Raw genomic sequence first — 19,125 nt, forward strand, 5'->3', positions numbered from 1 at the left:
GTCTGCTACCCACTCGGACATGGGAGTTGGAACCAAGCTACACTGTGATTGAAGAAGGCCATTGGAAATCGCTGTATTCAACTCAGATACACGGGAGTTCAGGCCAAGTGCTCACACATGCTTTTCCCACAACATCTCCCAGCCACTAACATTAGGATGATAGCAGCTACTCCTACAGTCAGGCAGGATGCGGGACGGTTCTGCCCTGTCCTCAGCTCTCACACGTAAGCATGTCTTAAAGTCAGCTGTCAACTAGCTGCATTCCTATGGCAGTGAGAAGGTAGCAGACTCTGAGTCAGGAGGTTCCAAGATTACCACTCTACTGCACCTGGAGATACCCTCCAGGTCTGCATTGTTACCCTGCGACTCAGAAGCCTCTGGTAATCGTCTCTGGTGAAGACGGGTGAAACTCACTCTGCAGGCAGTGTGGAATTGTGAGGGACTGAGGCTGAGCTCAACTCTCACAAGTAAGATGCTTTTGGACAAGGCGTTCAGCTACCTTCTCACATATGGAGCTTAGTATGTAGCACCTGTCTACCACAAGAATTACTGGGAAATCGCTGGACTGAGCTTGGAGGCACTAGTCTTGTGTGCCGGGTGATTCCAATTACGTCTCCCAGCACTTCCGTCAAACAGCGAGCCTAGGCATTTTAGAAGCCAAGGGTACCAGCAGGCTGGATGTGGAGGTACAGGCCATAAGCTCAACTCTCAGAAGTGTGTATGCATGGGAGGCAGATGTCTGCTACCCGCTCGTACATGGGATTTGGAACCTAGCTACACTCTGGTTGAGGAAAGACGTTGGAAATGGCTGTATTCAACTGAGATACACGGGAGTTCAGGCCCAGTGCTCACACATGCTTTTCCCGCAACCTCTCCCAGCCACTAACATCAGGATGTTAGCAGCTACTCCTACAGTCAGGCAGGATGTGGCAGGGTTCTGCCCTGTCCTCAGCTCTCACAGGGAAGCATGTCTTGAAGTCAGCTGTCAACTAGCTGCATTCCTATGACAGTGAGAAGGTAGCAGTACTCTGAGTCAGGAGGTTCCAAGATTACCACTCTACTGCACCTGGAGATACCCTCCAGGTCTGCATTGTTAACTTGTACTCAGAAGCCTCTGGCAATCGTCTCTGGTGAAGACGTGTGAAACTCACTCTGCAGGCAGTGTGGAACTGTGAGGGACTGAGGCTGGGCTCAACTCTCAGAAGTAAGATGCTTTTGGACAAGGCGTTCAGCTACCTTCTCACATATGGAGCTTAGTATGTAGCACCTGTCTACCACAAGAATTACTGGGAAATCGTGAATTGAGCTTGTAGGCACTCGTCTTGTGTGCCGGGAGATTCCAATTACCTCTCCCAGCACTTCCGTCAAACAGCGAGCCTAGGCCTTTTAGAAGCCAAGGGTACCAGCAGGCTGGATGTGGAGGTACAGGCCATAAGCTCAAATCTCAGAAGTGTGTATGCATGGGAGGCAGATATCTGCTACCCGCTCGTACATGGGATTTGGAACCTAGCTACACTCTGGTTGAGGAAAGCCGTTGGAAATCGCTGTATTCAACTCAGATACACGGGAGTTCAGGCCCAGTGCTCACACAAGCTTTTCCCGCAACCTCTCCTAGCTACTAACATTAGGATGTTAGCAGCTACTCCTACAGTCAGGCAGGATGCGGGAGGGTTCTGCCCTGTCCTCAGCTCTCACAGGGAAGCATGTCTTTAAGCCAGCTGTCAACTAGCTGCATTCCTATGGCAGTGAGAAGGTAGCAGTATTCTGATTCAGGAGGTTCCAAGATTACCAGTCTACTGCACCTGGGGATAGCCTCCAGGTCGGCATTGTTACCCTGCGTCTCAGAAGCCTCTGGTAAACGTCTCTGCTGAAGACCTGCGAAACTCACTCTGCAGGCAGTGTGGAACTGTGAGGGACTGAGGCTGAGCTCAACTCTCAGAAGTAAGATGCTTTTGGACAAGGCGTTCTGCTACCCTGTCACGTATGGAACTTAGTATGTAGCACCAGTCTACCAGAGGAATTACTAGGAAATCCCTGGACTGAGCTTGGAGGCACTAGTCTTGTGTGCCGGGTGATTCCAATTACCTCTCCCAACACTTCCGTCAAACAGCGAGCCTAGGCCTTTTAGAAGCCAAGGGTACCAGCAGGCTGGCTGTGGAGGTACAGGCCATAAGCTCAACTCTCATAGTGTGTATGCATGGGAGGCAGATGTCTGCTGCCCGCTCGTACATGGGATTTGGAACCTAGCTACACTCTGGTTGTGGAAAGCCGTTGGAAATCGCTGTATTCAACTCAGATACACGGGAGTTCAGGCCCAGTGCTCACACACGCTTTTCCCGCATCCTCTCCCAGGCCCTAACATTAGGATGTTAGCAGCTACTCCTACAGTCAGGCAGGATGCGGGAAGGTTCTGCCCTGTCCTCAGCTCTCACAGGGAAGCATGTCTTGAAGCCAGCTGTCAACTAGCTGCATTCCTATGGCAGTGAGAAGGTAGCAGTATTCTGAGTCAGGAGGTTCCAAGATTACCAGTCTACTGCACCTGGGGATACCCTCCAGGTCTACATTGTTATCCTGTGTCTCAGAAGCCTCTGGCAAACGTCTCTGCTGAAGACCTGTGAAACTCACTCTGCAGGCAGTGTGGAACTGTGAGGGACTGAGGCTGAGCTCAACTCTCAGAAGTAAGATGCTTTTGGACAAGGCGTTCAGCTACTTTCTCACATATGGAACTTAGTATGTAGCACCTGTCTACCACAAGAATTACTGGGAAATCGTGAATTGAGCTTGGAGGCACTCGTCTTGTGTGCCGGGAGATTCCAATTACCTCTCCCAGCACTTCCGTCAAACAGCAGCCTAGGCCTTTTAGAAGCCAAGCCTTTTCGAACCAGCAGGCTGGATGTGGAGGTACAGGCCATAAGCTCAACACTCAGAAGTGTGTATGCATGGGAGGCAGATGTCTGCTACCCGCTCGTGCATGGGATTTGGAACCTAGCTACACTCTGATTGAGGAAAACCGTTGGAAATTGCTGTATTCAACTCAGATACACGGGAGTTCAGGCCCAGGGCTCACACATGCTTTTCCCGCAACCTCTCCCAGCCACTAACATTAGGATGTTAGCAGCTACTCCTACAGTCAGGCAGGATGTGGGAGGGTTCTGCCCTGTCCTCAGCTCTCACAGGGAAGCATGTCTTGAAGCCAGCTGTCAACTAGCTGCATTCCTATGGCAGTGAGAAGGTAGCAGTACTCTGAGTCAGGAGGTTCCAAGATTACCAGTCTACTGCACCTGGGGATACCCTCCAGGTCTGCATTGTTACCCTGCGTCTCAGAAGCCTCTGGCAAACGTCTCTGGTGAAGACGTGCGAAACTCACTCTGCAGGCAGTGTGGAACTGTGAGGGACTGAGGCTGAGCTCAACTCTCAGAAGTAAGATGCTTTTGGACAAGGCGTTCAGCTACCCTCTCACGTATGGAACTTAGTATGTATCACCAGTCTACCACAGGAATTACTAGAAAATCGCTGGACTGAGCTTGGAGGCACTAGTCTTGTGTGCCGGGTGATTCCAATTACCTCTCCCAGCACTTCCGTCAAACAGCGAGCCTAGGCCTTTTAGAAGCCAAGGATACCAGCAGGCTGGCTGTGGAGGTACAGGCCATAAGCTCAACTCTCAGAAGTGTGTATGCATGGGAGGCAGATGTCTGCTACCCACTCGGACATGGGAGTTGGAACCTGGCTACACTCTGATTGATGAAAGCCGTTGGAAATCGCTGTATTCAACTCAGATACACGGGAGTTCAGGCCCAGTGCTCACACATGCTTTTCCCGCAACCTCTCCCAGCCACTAACATAAGGATGTTAGCAGCTACTCCTACAGTCAGACAGGATGCGGGAGGGTTCTGCCCTGTCCTCAGCTCTCACAGGGAAGCATGTCTTGAAGCCAGCTGTCAACTAGCTGCATTCCTATGGCAGTGAGAAGGTAGCAGTACTCTGAGTCAGGAGGTTCCAAGATTACCACTCTACTGCACCTGGAGATACCCTCCATGTCTGCATTGTTAACTTGTACTCAGAAGCCTCTGGTAATCGTCTCTGCTGAAGACGTGTGAAACTCACTCTGCAGGCAGTGTGGAACTGTGAGGGACTGAGGCTGGGCTCAACTCTCAGAAGTAAGATGCTTTTGGACAAGGCGTTCTGCTACCTTCTCACATATGGAACTTAGTATGTAGCACCTGTCTACCACAAGATTACTGGGAAATCGTGAATTGAGTTGGAGGCACTCGTCTTGTGTGCCGGGAGATTCCAATTACCTCTCCCAGCACTTCCGTCAAACAGCAGCCTAGGCCTTTTAGAAGCCAAGCCTTTTCGAACCAGCAGGCTGGATGTGGAGGTACAGGCCATAAGCTCAACTCTCAGAAGTGTGTATGCATGGGAGGCAGATGTCTGCTACCCGCTCGTACATGGGATTTGGAACCTAGCTACACTCTGATTGAGGAAAGCCGTTGGAAATCGCTGTATTCAACTCAGATACACGGGAGTTCAGGCCCAGGGCTCACACATGCTTTTCCCGCAACCTCTCCCAGCCACTAACATTAGGATGTTAGCAGCTACTCCTACAGTCAGGCAGGATGCGGGAGGGTTCTGCCCTGTCCTCAGCTCTCACAGGGAAGCATGTCTTGAAGCCAGCTGTCAACTAGCTGCATTCCTATGGCAGTGAGAAGGTAGCAGTACTATGAGTCAGGAGGTTCCAAGATTACCAGTCTACTGCACCTGGGGATACCCTCCAGGTCTGCATTGTTACCCTGCGTCTCAGAAGCCTCTGGCAAACGTCTCTGGTGAAGACGTGCGAAACTCACTCTGCAGGCAGTGTGGAACTGTGAGGGACTGAGGCTGAGCTCAACTCTCAGAAGTAAGATGCTTTTGGACAAGGCGTTCAGCTACCCTCTCACGTATGGAACTTAGTATGTAGCACCAGTCTACCACAGGAATTACTAGGAAATCGCTGGACTGAGCTTGGAGGCACTAGTCTTGTGTGCCGGGTGATTCCAATTACCTCTCCCAGCACTTCCGTCAAACAGCGAGCCTAGGCCTTTTAGAAGCCAAGGGTACCAGCAGGCTGGCTGTGGAGGTACAGGCCATAAGCTCAACTCTCAGAAGTGTGTATGCATGGGAGGCAGATGTCTGCTACCCACTCGGACATGGGAGTTGGAAACTGGCTACACTCTGATTGATGAAAGCCGTTGGAAATCGCTGTATTCAACTCAGATACACGGGAGTTCAGGCCCAGTGCTCATACATACTGTTCCCGCAACCTCTCCCAGCCACTAACATAAGGATGTTAGCAGCTACTCCTACAGTCAGGCAGGATGCGGGAGGGTTCTGCCCTGTCCTCAGCTCTCACAGGGAAGCATGTCTTGAAGCCAGCTGTCAACTAGCTGCATTCCTATGGCAGTGAGAAGGTAGCAGTACTCTGAGTCACGAGGTTCCAAGATTACCACTCTACTGCACCTGGAGATACCCTCCAGGTCTGCATTGTTAACTTGTACTCAGAAGCCTCTGGCAATCGTCTCTGGTGAAGACGTGTTAAACTCACTCTGCAGGCACTGTGGAACTGTGAGGGACTGAGGCTGAGCTCAACTCTCAGAAGTAAGATGCTTTTGGACAAGTCGTTCAGCTACCTTCTCACATATGGAACTTAGTATGCAGCACCTGTCTACCACAAGAATTACTGGGAAATCGTGAATTGAGCTTGGAGGCACTTGTCTTGTGTGCCAGGAGATTCCAATTACCTCTCCCAGCACTTCCGTCAAACAGCGAGCCTAGGCCTTTTAGAAGCCAAGGGTACCAGAAGGCTGGATGTGGAGGTACAGGCCATAAGCTCAACTCTCAGAAGTGTGTATGCATGGGAGGCAGATGTCTGCTACACGCTCGTACATGGGATTTGGACCCTAGCTACACTCTGGTTGAGGAAAGCCGTTGTTAATCGCTGTATTGAACTCAGATACACGGGAGTTCAGGCCCAGTGCTCACACATGCTTTTCCCGCAACCTCTCCCATCCACTAACATTAGGATGTTAGCAGCTACTCCTACAGTCAGGCAGGATGCGGGAGGGTTCTGCCCTGTCCTCAGCTCTCACAGGGAAGCATGTCTTGAAGCCAGCTGTCAACTAGCTGCATTCCTATGGCAGTGAGAAGGTAGCAGTACTCTGAGTCAGGAGGTTCCAAGATTACCACTCTACTGCACCTGGAGATACCCTCCAGGTCTGCATTGTTAACTTGTACTCAGAAGCCTCTGGCAATCGTCTCTGGTGAAGACGTGTGAAACTCACTCTGCAGGCAGTGTGGAACTGTGAGGGACTGAGGCTGAGCTCAACTCTCAGAAGTAAGATGCTTTTGGACAAGGCGTTCAGCTACTTTCTCACATATGGAACTTAGTATGTAGCACCTGTCTACCACAAGAATTACTGGGAAATCGTGAATTGAGCTTGGAGGCACTCGTCTTGTGTGCCGGGAGATTCCAATTACCTCTCCCAGCACTTCCGTCAAACAGCAGCCTAGGCCTTTTAGAAGCCAAGCCTTTTCGAACCAGCAGGCTGGATGTGGAGGTACAGGCCATAAGCTCAACACTCAGAAGTGTGTATGCATGGGAGGCAGATGTCTGCTACCCGCTCGTACATGGGATTTGGAACCTAGCTACACTCTGATTGAGGAAAACCGTTGGAAATCGCTGTATTCAACTCAGATACACGGGAGTTCAGGCCCAGGGCTCACACATGCTTTTCCCGCAACCTCTCCCAGCCACTAACATTAGGATGTTAGCAGCTACTCCTACAGTCAGGCAGGATGTGGGAGGGTTCTGCCCTGTCCTCAGCTCTCACAGGGAAGCATGTCTTGAAGCCAGCTGTCAACTAGCTGCATTCCTATGGCAGTGAGAAGGTAGCAGTACTCTGAGTCAGGAGGTTCCAAGATTACCAGTCTACTGCACCTGGGGATACCCTCCAGGTCTGCATTGTTACCCTGCGTCTCAGAAGCCTCTGGCAAACGTCTCTGGTGAAGACGTGCGAAACTCACTCTGCAGGCAGTGTGGAACTGTGAGGGACTGAGGCTGAGCTCAACTCTCAGAAGTAAGATGCTTTTGGACAAGGCGTTCAGCTACCCTCTCACGTATGGAACTTAGTATGTATCACCAGTCTACCACAGGAATTACTAGGAAATCGCTGGACTGAGCTTGGAGACACTAGTCTTGTGTGCCGGGTGATTCCAATTACCTCTCCCAGCACTTCCGTCAAACAGCGAGCCTAGGCCTTTTAGAAGCCAAGGATACCAGCAGGCTGGCTGTGGAGGTACAGGCCATAAGCTCAACTCTCAGAAGTGTGTATGCATGGGAGGCAGATGTCTGCTACCCACTCGGACATGGGAGTTGGAACCTGGCTACACTCTGATTGATGAAAGCCGTTGGAAATCGCTGTATTGAACTCAGATACACGGGAGTTCAGGCCCAGTGCTCACACATGCTTTTCCCGCAACCTCTCCCAGCCACTAACATAAGGATGTTAGCAGCAACTCCTACAGTCAGGCAGGATGCGGGAGGGTTCTGCCCTGTCCTCAGCTCTCACAGGGAAGCATGTCTTGAAGCCAGCTGTCAACTAGCTGCATTCCTATGGCAGTGAGAAGGTAGCAGTACTCTGAGTCAGGAGGTTCCAAGATTACCACTCTACTGCACCTGGAGATACCCTCCATGTCTGCATTGTTAACTTGTACTCAGAAGCCTCTGGCAATCGTCTCTGGTGAAGACGTGTGAAACTCACTCTGCAGGCAGTGTGGAACTGTGAGGGACTGAGGCTGAGCTCAACTCTCAGAAGTAAGATGCTTTTGGACAAGGCGTTCAGCTACCTTTTCACATATGGAACTTAGTATGTAGCACCTGTCTACCACAAGAATTACTGGGAAATCGTGAATTGAGCTTGGAGGCACTCGTCTTGTGTGCCGGGAGATTCCAATTACGTCTCCCAGCACTTCCGTCAAACAGCGAGCCTAGGCCTTTTAGAAGCCAAGGGTACCAGCATGCTGGATGTGGAGGTACAGGCCATAAGCTCAACTCTCAGAAGTGTGTATGCATGGGAGGCAGATGTCTGCTACCCGCTCGTACATGGGATTTGGAACCTAGCTACACTCTGGTTGAGGAAAGCCGTTGGAAATCGCTGTATTCAACTCAGATACACGGGAGTTCAGGACCAGTGCTCACACATGCTTTTCCCGCAATCTCTCCCAGCCACTAACATTAGGATGTTAGCAGCTACTCCTACAGTCAGGCAGGATGCGGGAGGGTTCTGCCCTGTCCTCAGCTCTCACAGGGAAGCATGTCTTGAAGCCCCTGTCAACTAGCTGCATTCCTGTGGCAAAGAGAAGGTAGTAGTATTCTGAGTCAGGAGGTTCAAAGATTACCAGTCTACTGCACCTGGGGATACCCTCCAGGTCTGCATTGTTACCCTGCGTCAGAAGCCTCTGGCAAACGTCTCTGCTGAAGACCTGCGAAACTCACTCTGCAGGCAGTGTGCAACTGTGAGGGAATGAGGCTGAGCTCAACTCTCAGAAGTAAGATGCTTTTGGACAAGGCGTTCAGCTACCCTCTCACGTATGGAACATAGTATGTAGCACCAGTCTACCACAGGAATTACTAGGAAATCGCTGGACTGAGCTTGGAGGCACTAGTCTTGGGTGCCGGGTGATTCCAAATACCTCTCCCAACACTTCCGTCAAACAGCGAGCCTAGGCCTTTTAGAAGCCAAGGGTACCAGCAGGCTGGCTGTGGAGGTACAGGCCATAAGCTCAACTCTCAGAAGTGTGTATGCATGGGAGGCAGATGTCTGCTACCCACTCGGACATGGGAGTTGGAACCTGGCTACACTCTGATTGATGAAAGCCGTTGGAAATCGCTGTATTCACCTCAGATACACGGGAGTTCAGGCCCAGTGCTCACACATGCTTTTCCCGCAACCTCTCCCAGCCACTAACAGAAGGATGTTAGCAGCTACTCCTACAGTCAGGCAGGATGCGGGAGGGTTCTGCCCTGTCCTCAGCTCTCACAGGGAAGCATGTCTTGAAGCCAGCTGTCAACTAGCTGCATTCCTATGACAGTGAGAATGTAGCAGTACTCTGAGTCAGGAGGTTCCAAGATTACCACTCTACTGCACCTGGAGATACCCTCCAGGTCTGCATTGTTAACTTGTACTCAGCAGCCTCTGGCAATCGTCTCTGGTGAAGACGTGTGAAACTCACTCTGCAGGCAGTGTGGAACTGTGAGGGACTGAGGCTGAGCTCAACTCTCAGAAGTAAGATACTTTTGGACAAGGCGTTCAGCTACCTTCTCACATATGGAACTTAGTATGTAGCACCTGTCTACCACAAGAATTACTGGGAAATCGTGAATTGAGCTTGGAGGCACTCGTCTTGTGTGCCGGGAGATTCCAAATACATCTCCCAGCACTTCCGTCAAACAGCGAGCCTAGGCCTTTTAGAAGCCAAGCCTTTTCGAACCAGCAGGCTGGATGTGGAGGTACAGGCCATAAGCTCAACTCTCAGAAGTGTGTATGCATGGGAGGCAGATATCTTATACCCGCTGGTACATGGAATTTGGAACCTAGCTACACTCTGATTGAGGAAAGCCGTTGGAAATCGCTGTATTCAACTCAGATACACGGGAGTTCAGGCCCAGTGCTCACACATGCTTTTCCCGCAACCTCTCCCAGCCACTAACATTAGGAAGTATGCAGCTACTCCTACAGTCAGGCAGGATGCAGGAGGGTTCTGCCCTGTCCTCAGCTCTCACAGGGAAGCATGTCTTGAAGCCAGCTGTCAACTAGCTGCATTCCTATGGCAGTGAGAAGGTAGCAGTACTCTGAGTCAGGAGGTTCCAAGATTACCAGTCTACTGCACTTGGGGATACCCTCCAGGTCTGCATTGTTACCCTCGTCTCCGAAGCCTCTGGCAAACGTCTCTGCTGAAGACCTGCGAAACTCACTCTGCAGGCAGTGTGGAACTGTGAGGGACTGAGGCTGAGCTCAACTCTCAGAAGTAAGATGCTTTTGGACAAGGCGTTCAGCTACCCTCTCACGTATGGAACTTAGTATGTAGCACCAGTCTACCACAGGAATTACTAGGAAATCGCTGGACTGAGCTTGGAGGCACTAGTTTTGTGTGCCGGGTGATTCCAATTACCTCTCCCAGCACTTCCGTCAAACAGCGAGCCTAGGCCTTTTAGAAGCCAAGGGTACCAGCAGGCTGGCTGTGGAGGTACAGGCCATAAGCTCAACTCTCAGAAGTGTGTATGCATGGGAGGCAGATGTCTGCTACCCACTCGGACATGGGAGTTGGAACCTGGCTACACTCTGATTGATGAAAGCCGTTGGAAATCGCTGTATTCAACTCAGATACACGGGAGTTCAGGCCCAGTGCTCACACATGCTTTTCCCGCAACCTCTCCCAGCCACTAACATAAGGATGCTAGCAGCTACTCCTACAGTCAGGCAGGATGCGGGAGGGTTCTGTCCTGTCCTCAGCTCTCACAGGGAAGCATGTCTTGAAGCCAGCTGTCAACTAGCTGCATTCCTATGGCAGTGAGAAGGTAGCAGTACTCTGAGTCAGGAGGTTCCAAGATTGCCACTCTACTGCACCTGGAGATACCCTCCAGGTCTGCATTGTTAACTTGTACTCAGAAGCCTCTGGCAATCGTCTCCGGTGAAGACATGTGAAACTCACTCTGCAGGCAGGGTGGAACTGTGAGGGACTGAGGCTGAGCTCAACTCTCAGAAGTAAGATGCTTTTGGACAAGGCGTTCAGCTACCTTTTCACATATGGAACTTAGTATGTAGCACCTGTCTACCACAAGAATTACTGGGAAATCATGAATTGAGCTTGGAGGCACTCGTCTTGTGTGGCGGGAGATTCCAATTACCTCTCCCAGCACTTCCGTCAAACAGCGAGCCTAGGCCTTTTAGAAGCCAAGGGTACCAGCAGGCTGGATGTGGAGGTACAGGCCATAAGCTCAACTCTCAGAAGTGTGTATGCATGGGAGGCAGATGTCTGCTACCCGCTCGTACATGGGATTTGGAACCTCGCTACACTCCGTTTGATGAAAGCCGTTGGAAATCGCTGTATTCAACTCAGATACACGGGAGTTCAGGCCCAGTGCTCACACATGCTTTTCCCGCAACCTCTCCCAGCCACTAACATTAGGATGTTAGCAGCTACTCCTACAGTCAGGCAGGATGCGGGAGGGTTCTGCCCTGTCCTCAGCTCTCACAGGGAAGCATGTTTGGAGCCAGCTGTCAACTAGCTACATTCCTCTGGCAGTGAGAAGGTAGCAGTACTCTGAGTCAGGAGGTTCCAAGACTACCACTCTTCTGCACCTGCAAATACCCTCCAGGTCTGCATTGTTAACTTGTACTCAGAAGCCTCTGGCAATCGTCTCTGGTGAAGACGTGTGAAACTCACTCTGCAGGCAGTGTGGAACTGTGAGGGACTGAGGCTGAGCTCAACTCTCAGAAGTAAGATGCTTTTGGACAAGGCGTTCAGCTACCTTCTCACATATGGAACGTAGTATGTAGCACATGTCTACCACAAGAATTACAAGGAAATCTTGAATTGAGCTTGGAGGCACTGGTCTTGTGTGCTGGGAGATTCCAATTACCTCTCCCAGCACTTCCGTCAAACAGCAGCCTAGGCCTTTTAGAAGCCAAGCCTTTTCGAACCAGCAGGCTGGATGTGGAGGTACAGGCCATAAGCTCAACTCTCAGAAGTGTGTATGCATGGGAGGCAGATGTCTGCTACCCGCTCGTACATGGGATTTGGAACCTAGCTACACTCTGATTGAGAAAAGCCGTTGGAAATCGCTGTATTCAACTCAGATACACGGGAGTTCAGGCCCAGGGCTCACACATGCTTTTCCCGCAACCTCTCCCAGCCACTAACATTAGGATGTTAGCAGCTACTCCTACAGTCAGGCAGGATGCGGGAGGGTTCTGCCCTGTCCTCAGCTCTCACAGGGAAGCATGTCTTGAAGCCAGCTGTCAACTAGCTGCATTCCTATGGCAGTGAGAAGGTAGCAGTACTCTGAGTCAGGAGGTTCCAAGATTACCAGTCTACTGCATCTGGGGATACCCTCCAGGTCTGCATTGTTACCCTGCGTCTCAGAAGCCTCTGGCAAACGTCTCTGGTGAAGACGTGAGAAACTCACTCTGCAGGCAGTGTGGAACTGTGAGGGACTGAGGCTGAGCTCAACTCTCAGAAGTAAGATGCTTTTGGACAAGGCGTTCAGCTACCTTCTCACATATGGAACTTAGTATTTAGCACCTGTCTACCACAAGAATTACTGGGAAATCGTGAATTGAACTTGGAGGCACTCGTCTTGTGTGCCGGGAGATTCCAATTACCTCTCCCAGCACTTCCGTCAAACAGCAGCCTAGGCCTTTTAGAAGCCAAGGGTACCAGCAGGCTGGATGTGGAGGTACAGGCCATAAACTCAACTCTCAGAAGTGTGTATGCATGGGAGGCAGATGTCCTCTACCCGCTCGTACATGGAATTTGGAACATAGCTACACTCTGATTGAGGAAAGCCGTTGGAAATCGCTGTATTCAACTCAGATACACGGGAGTTCAGGCCCAGTGCTCACACATGCTTTTCCCGCAACCTCTCCCAGCCACTAACATTAGGATGTTAGCAGCTACTCCTACAGTCAGGCAGGATGCGGGAGGGTTCTGCACTGTCCTCAGCTCTCACAGGGAAGCATGTCTTGAAGCCAGCTGTCAACTAGCTGCATTCCTATGGCCGTGAGAAGGTAGCAGTACTCTGAGTCAGGAGGTTCCAAGATTACCAGTCTACTGCACCTGGGGATACCCTCCAGGTCTGCATTGTTACCCTGCGTATCAGAAGCCTCTGGCAAACGTCTCTGCTGAAGACCTGCGAAACTCACTCTGCAGGCAGTGTGGAACTGTGAGGGACTGAGGATGAGCTCAACTCTCAGAAGTAAGATGCTTTTGGACAAGGCGTTCAGCTACCCTCTCAAGTATGGAACTTAGTATGTAGCACCAGTCTACCACAGGAATTACTAGGAAATCGCTGGACTGAGCTTGGAGGCACTAGTCTTGTGTGCCGGGTGATTCCAATTACCTCTCCCAACACTTCCGTCAAACAGCGAGCCTAGGCCTTTTAGAAGCCAAGGGTACCAGCAGGCTGGCTGTGGAGGTACGGGCCATAAGCTCAACTCTCAGAAGTGTGTATGCATGGGAGGAAGATGTCTGCTACCCACTCGGACATGGAAGTTGGAACCTAGCTACACTGTGATTGAAGACGTCCATTGGAAATCGCTGTATTCAACTCAGATACACGGGAGTTCAGGCCCAGTGCTCACACATGCTTTTCCCGCAACCTCTCCCAGCCACTAACATAAGGATGTTAGCAGCTACTCCTACAGTCAGGCAGGATGCGGGAGGGTTCTGCCCTGTCCTCAGCTCTCACAGGGAAGCATGTCTTGAAGCCAGCTGTCAACTAGCTGCATTCCTATGGCAGTGAGAAGGTAGCAGTACTCTGAGTCAGGAGGTTCCAAGATTACCACTCTACTGCACCTGGAGGTACCCTCCAGGTCTGCATTGTTAACTTGTACTCAGAAGGCTCTGGCAATCGTCTCTGGTGAAGACGTGTGAAACACACTCTGCAGGCAGTGTGGAACTGTGAGGGACTGAGGCTGAGCTCAACTCTCAGAAGCAAGATGATTTTGGACAAGGCGTTCAGCTACCTTCTCACATATGGAACTTAGTATGTAGCACCTGTCTACGACAAGAATTACTGGGAAATCGTGAATTGAGATTGGAGGCACTCGTCTTGTGTGCCGGGAGATTCCAATTACCTCTCCCAGCACTTCCGTCAAACAGCGAGCCTTGGCCGTTTAGAAGCCAAGGGTACCAGAAGGCTGGCTGTGGATGTACAGGCCATAAGCTCATCTCTCAGAAGTGTGTATGCATGGGAGGCAGATGTCTGCTACCCACTCGGACATGGGAGTTGGAACCTGGCTACACTCTGATTGATGAAAGCCGTTGGAAATCGCTGTATTCAACTCAGATACACGGGAGTTCAGGCCCAGTGCTCACGCATGCTTTTCCCGCAACCTCTCCCAGCCACTAACATAAGGATGTTAGCAGCTACTCCTACAGTCAGGCAGGATGCGGAAGGGTTCTGCCCTGTCCCCTGCTCTCACAGGAAGCATGTCTTGAAGCCAGCTGTCAACTAGCTGCATTCCTATGGCAATGAGAAGGTAGCAGTACTCTGAGTCAGGAGGTTCCAAGATTCCCAGTCTACTGCACCTGGGGATACCCTCCAGGTCTGCATTGTTACCCTGCGTCTCAGAAGCCTCTGGCAAAAGTCTCTGATGAAGACCTGCGAAACTCACTCTGCAGGCAGTGTGGAACTGTGAGGGACTGAGGCTGAGCTCAACTCTCAGAAGTAAGATGCTTTTGGACAAGGCGTTCAGCTACCTTCTCACATATGGAACTTAGTATGTAGCACCTGTCTACCACAAGAATTACTGGGAAATCGTGAATTGAGCTTGGAGGCACTCGTCTTGTGTGCCGGGAGATTCCAATTACCTCTCCCAGCACTTCCGTCAAACAGCGAGCCTAGGCCTTTTAGAAGCCAAGCCTTTTCGAACCAGCAGGCTGGCTGTGGAGGTACAGGCCATAATCTCAACTATCAGAAGTGTGTATGCATGGGAGGCAGATGTCTGCTACCCGCTCGTACATGGCATTTGAACCTAGCTACACTCTGATTGATGAAAGCCGTTGGAAATCGCTGTATTCAACTCAGATACACGGTAGTTCAGGCCCAGTGCTCACACATGCTTTTCCCGCAACCTCTCCCAGCCACTAACATTAGGATGTTAGCAGCTACTCCTACAGTCAGGCAGGATGCGGGAGGGTTCTGCCCTGTCCTCAGCTCTCACAGGGAAGCATGTCTTGAAGCCAGCTGTCAACTAGCTGCATTCCTATGGCAGTGAGAAGGTAGCAGTACTCTGAGTCAGGAGGTTCCAAGATTACCAGTCTACTGCACCTGGGGATACCCTCCAGGTCTGCATTGTTACCCTGCGTCTCAGAAGCCTCTGGCAAACGTCTCTGCTGAAGACCTGCAAAACTCACTCTGCAGGCAGTGTGGAACTGTGAGGGACTGAGACTGAGCTCAACTCTCAGAAGTAAGATGCTTTTGGACAAGGCGTTCAGCTACACTCTCACGTATGGAACTTAGTATGTAGCACCAGTCTACCAAAGGAATTACTAGGAAATCGCTGGACTGAGCTTGGAGGCACTAGTCTTGTGTGCCGGGTGATTTAAATTACCTCTCCCCACACTTCCGTCAAACAGCGAGCCTAGGCCTTTTAGAAGCCAAGGGTACCAGCAAGCTGGCTGTGGAGGTACAGGCCATAAGCTCAACTCTCAGAAGTGTGTATGCATGGGAGGCAGATGTCTGCTACCGGCTCGTACATGGGATTTGGAACCTAGCTACACTCTGGTTGAGGAAAGCCGTTGGAAATCGCATATTCATGTCAGATACACGGGAGTTCAGGCCCAGTGCTCACACATGCTTTTCCCGCAATCTCTCCAAGCCACTAATATTAGGATGTTAGCAGCTACTCCTACAGTCAGGCAGAATGCACAAGGGTTCTGCCCTGTCCTCAGCTCTCACAGGGAAGCATGTCTTGAAGCCAGCTGTCAACTATCTGCATTCCTATGGCAGTGAGAAGGTAGCAGTGTTCTGAGTCAGGAGGTTCCAAGATTACCAGTCTACTGCACCTGGGGATACCCTCCAGGTCTGCATTGTTACCCTGCGTCTCAGAAGTCTCTGGCAAACGTCTCTGCTGAAGACCTGCGAAACTCACTCTGCAGGCAGTGTGGAACTGTGAGGGACTGAGGCTGAGCTCAACTCTCAGAAGTAAGATGCTTTTGGACAAGGCGTTCAGCTACCCTCTCACGTATGGAACTTAGTATGTAGCACCAGTCTACCACAGGAATTACTAGGAAATCGCTGGACTGAGCTTGGAGGCACTCGTCTTGTGTGCCGGGAGATTCCAATTACCTCTCCCAACACTTCCGTCAAACAGCGAGCCTAGGCCTTTTAGAAGCCAAGGGTACCAGCAGGCTGGCTGTGGAGGTACAGGCCATAAGCTCAACTCTCAGAAGTGTGTATGCATGGGAGGCAGATGTCTGCTACCCACTCGGACATGGGAGTTGGAACCTAGCTACACCGTGATTGAAGAAGGCCATTGGAAATCGGTGTATTCAACTCAGATACACAGGAGTTCAGGCCCAGTGCTCACACATGCTTTTCCCGCAACCTCTCCCAGCCACTAACATTAGGATTTTAGCAGCTACTCCTACAGTCAGGCAGGATGCGGAAGGGTTCTGCCCTGTCCTCAGCTCTCACAGGGAAGCATGTCTTGAAGCCAGCTGTCAACTAGCTGCATTCCTATGGCAGTGAGAAGGTAGCAGTACTCTGAGTCAGGAGGTTCCAAGATTACCACTCTACTGCACCTGGAGATACCCTCCAGGTCTGCATTGTTAACTTGTACTCAGAAGCCTCTGGCAATCGTCTCTGGTGAACACATGTGAAACTCACTCTGCAGGCAGTGTGGAACTGTGAGGGACTGAGGCTGAGCTCAACTCTCAGAAGTAAGATGCTTTTGGACAAGGCGTTCAGCTACCTTCTCACATATGGAACTTAGTATGTAGCACCTGTCTACCACAAGAATTACCGGGAAATCGTGAATTGAGCTTGGAGGCACTCGTCTTGTGTGCCGGGAGATTCCAATTACCTCTCCCAGCACTTCCGTCAAACAGCGAGCCTAGGCCTTTTAGAAGCCAAGGGTACCAGCAGGCTGGCTGTGGAGGTACAGGCCATAAGCTCAACTCTCAGAAGTGTGTATGCATGGGAGGCAGATGTCTGCTACCCACTCGGACATGGGAGTTGGAACCTGGCTACACTCTGATTGATGAAAGCCGTTGGAAATCGCTGTATTCAACTCAGATACACGGGAGTTCAGGCCCAGTGCTCACGCATGCTTTTCCCGCAACCTCTCCCAGCCACTAACATAAGGATGTTAGCAGCTACTCCTACAGTCAGGCAGGATGCGGGAGGGTTCTGCCCTGTCCCCTGCTCTCACAGGAAGCATGTCTTGAAGCCAGCTGTCAACTAGCTGCATTCCTATGGCAATGAGAAGGTAGCAGTACTCTGAGTCAGGAGGTTCCAAGATTCCCAGTCTACTGCACCTGGGGATACCCTCCAGGTCTGCATTGTTACCCTGCGTCTCAGAAGCCTCTGGCAAAAGTCTCTGATGAAGACCTGCGAAACTCACTCTGCAGGCAGTGTGGAACTGTGAGGGACTGAGGCTGAGCTCAACTCTCAGAAGTAAGATGCTTTTGGACAAGGCGTTCAGCTACCTTCTCACATATGGAACTTAGTATGTAGCACCTGTCTACCACAAGAATTACTGGGAAATCGTGAATTGAGCTTGGAGGCACTCGTCTTGTGTGCCGGGACATTCCAATTACCTCTCCCAGCACTTCCGTCAAACAGCGAGCCTAGGCCTTTTAGAAGCCAAGCCTTTTCGAACCAGCAGGCTGGCTGTGGAGGTACAGGCCATAATCTCAACTATCAGAAGTGTGTATGCATGGGAGGCAGATGTCTGCTACCCGCTCGTACATGGCATTTGAACCTAGCTACACTCTGATTGATGAAAGCCGTTGGAAATCGCTGTATTCAACTCAGATACACGGTAGTTCAGGCCCAGTGCTCACACATGCTTTTCCCGCAACCTCTCCCAGCCACTAACATTAGGATGTTAGCAGCTACTCCTACAGTCAGGCAGGATGCGGGAGGGTTCTGCCCTGTCCTCAGCTCTCACAGGGAAGCATGTCTTGAAGCCAGCTGTCAACTAGCTGCATTCCTATGGCAGTGAGAAGGTAGCAGTACTCTGAGTCAGGAGGTTCCAAGATTACCAGTCTACTGCACCTGGGGATACCCTCCAGGTCTGCATTGTTACCCTGCGTCTCAGAAGCCTCTGGCAAACGTCTCTGCTGAAGACCTGCAAAACTCACTCTGCAGGCAGTGTGGAACTGTGAGGGACTGAGACTGAGCTCAACTCTCAGAAGTAAGATGCTTTTGGACAAGGCGTTCAGCTACACTCTCACGTATGGAACTTAGTATGTAGCACCAGTCTACCAAAGGAATTACTAGGAAATCGCTGGACTGAGCTTGGAGGCACTAGTCTTGTGTGCCGGGTGATTTAAATTACCTCTCCCCACACTTCCGTCAAACAGCGAGCCTAGGCCTTTTAGAAGCCAAGGGTACCAGCAAGCTGGCTGTGGAGGTACAGGCCATAAGCTCAACTCTCAGAAGTGTGTATGCATGGGAGGCAGATGTCTGCTACCGGCTCGTACATGGGATTTGGAACCTAGCTACACTCTGGTTGAGGAAAGCCGTTGGAAATCGCATATTCATGTCAGATACACGGGAGTTCAGGCCCAGTGCTCACACATGCTTTTCCCGCAATCTCTCCAAGCCACTAATATTAGGATGTTAGCAGCTACTCCTACAGTCAGGCAGAATGCACAAGGGTTCTGCCCTGTCCTCAGCTCTCACAGGGAAGCATGTCTTGAAGCCAGCTGTCAACTATCTGCATTCCTATGGCAGTGAGAAGGTAGCAGTGTTCTGAGTCAGGAGGTTCCAAGATTACCAGTCTACTGCACCTGGGGATACCCTCCAGGTCTGCATTGTTACCCTGCGTCTCAGAAGTCTCTGGCAAACGTCTCTGCTGAAGACCTGCGAAACTCACTCTGCAGGCAGTGTGGAACTGTGAGGGACTGAGGCTGAGCTCAACTCTCAGAAGTAAGATGCTTTTGGACAAGGCGTTCAGCTACCCTCTCACGTATGGAACTTAGTATGTAGCACCAGTCTACCACAGGAATTACTAGGAAATCGCTGGACTGAGCTTGGAGGCACTCGTCTTGTGTGCCGGGAGATTCCAATTACCTCTCCCAACACTTCCGTCAAACAGCGAGCCTAGGCCTTTTAGAAGCCAAGGGTACCAGCAGGCT

The sequence above is a fragment of the Canis aureus genome, chromosome 16 (assembly GCF_053574225.1).
Source record: "Canis aureus isolate CA01 chromosome 16, VMU_Caureus_v.1.0, whole genome shotgun sequence".
Classification (NCBI taxonomy): Eukaryota; Metazoa; Chordata; class Mammalia; order Carnivora; family Canidae; genus Canis; species Canis aureus.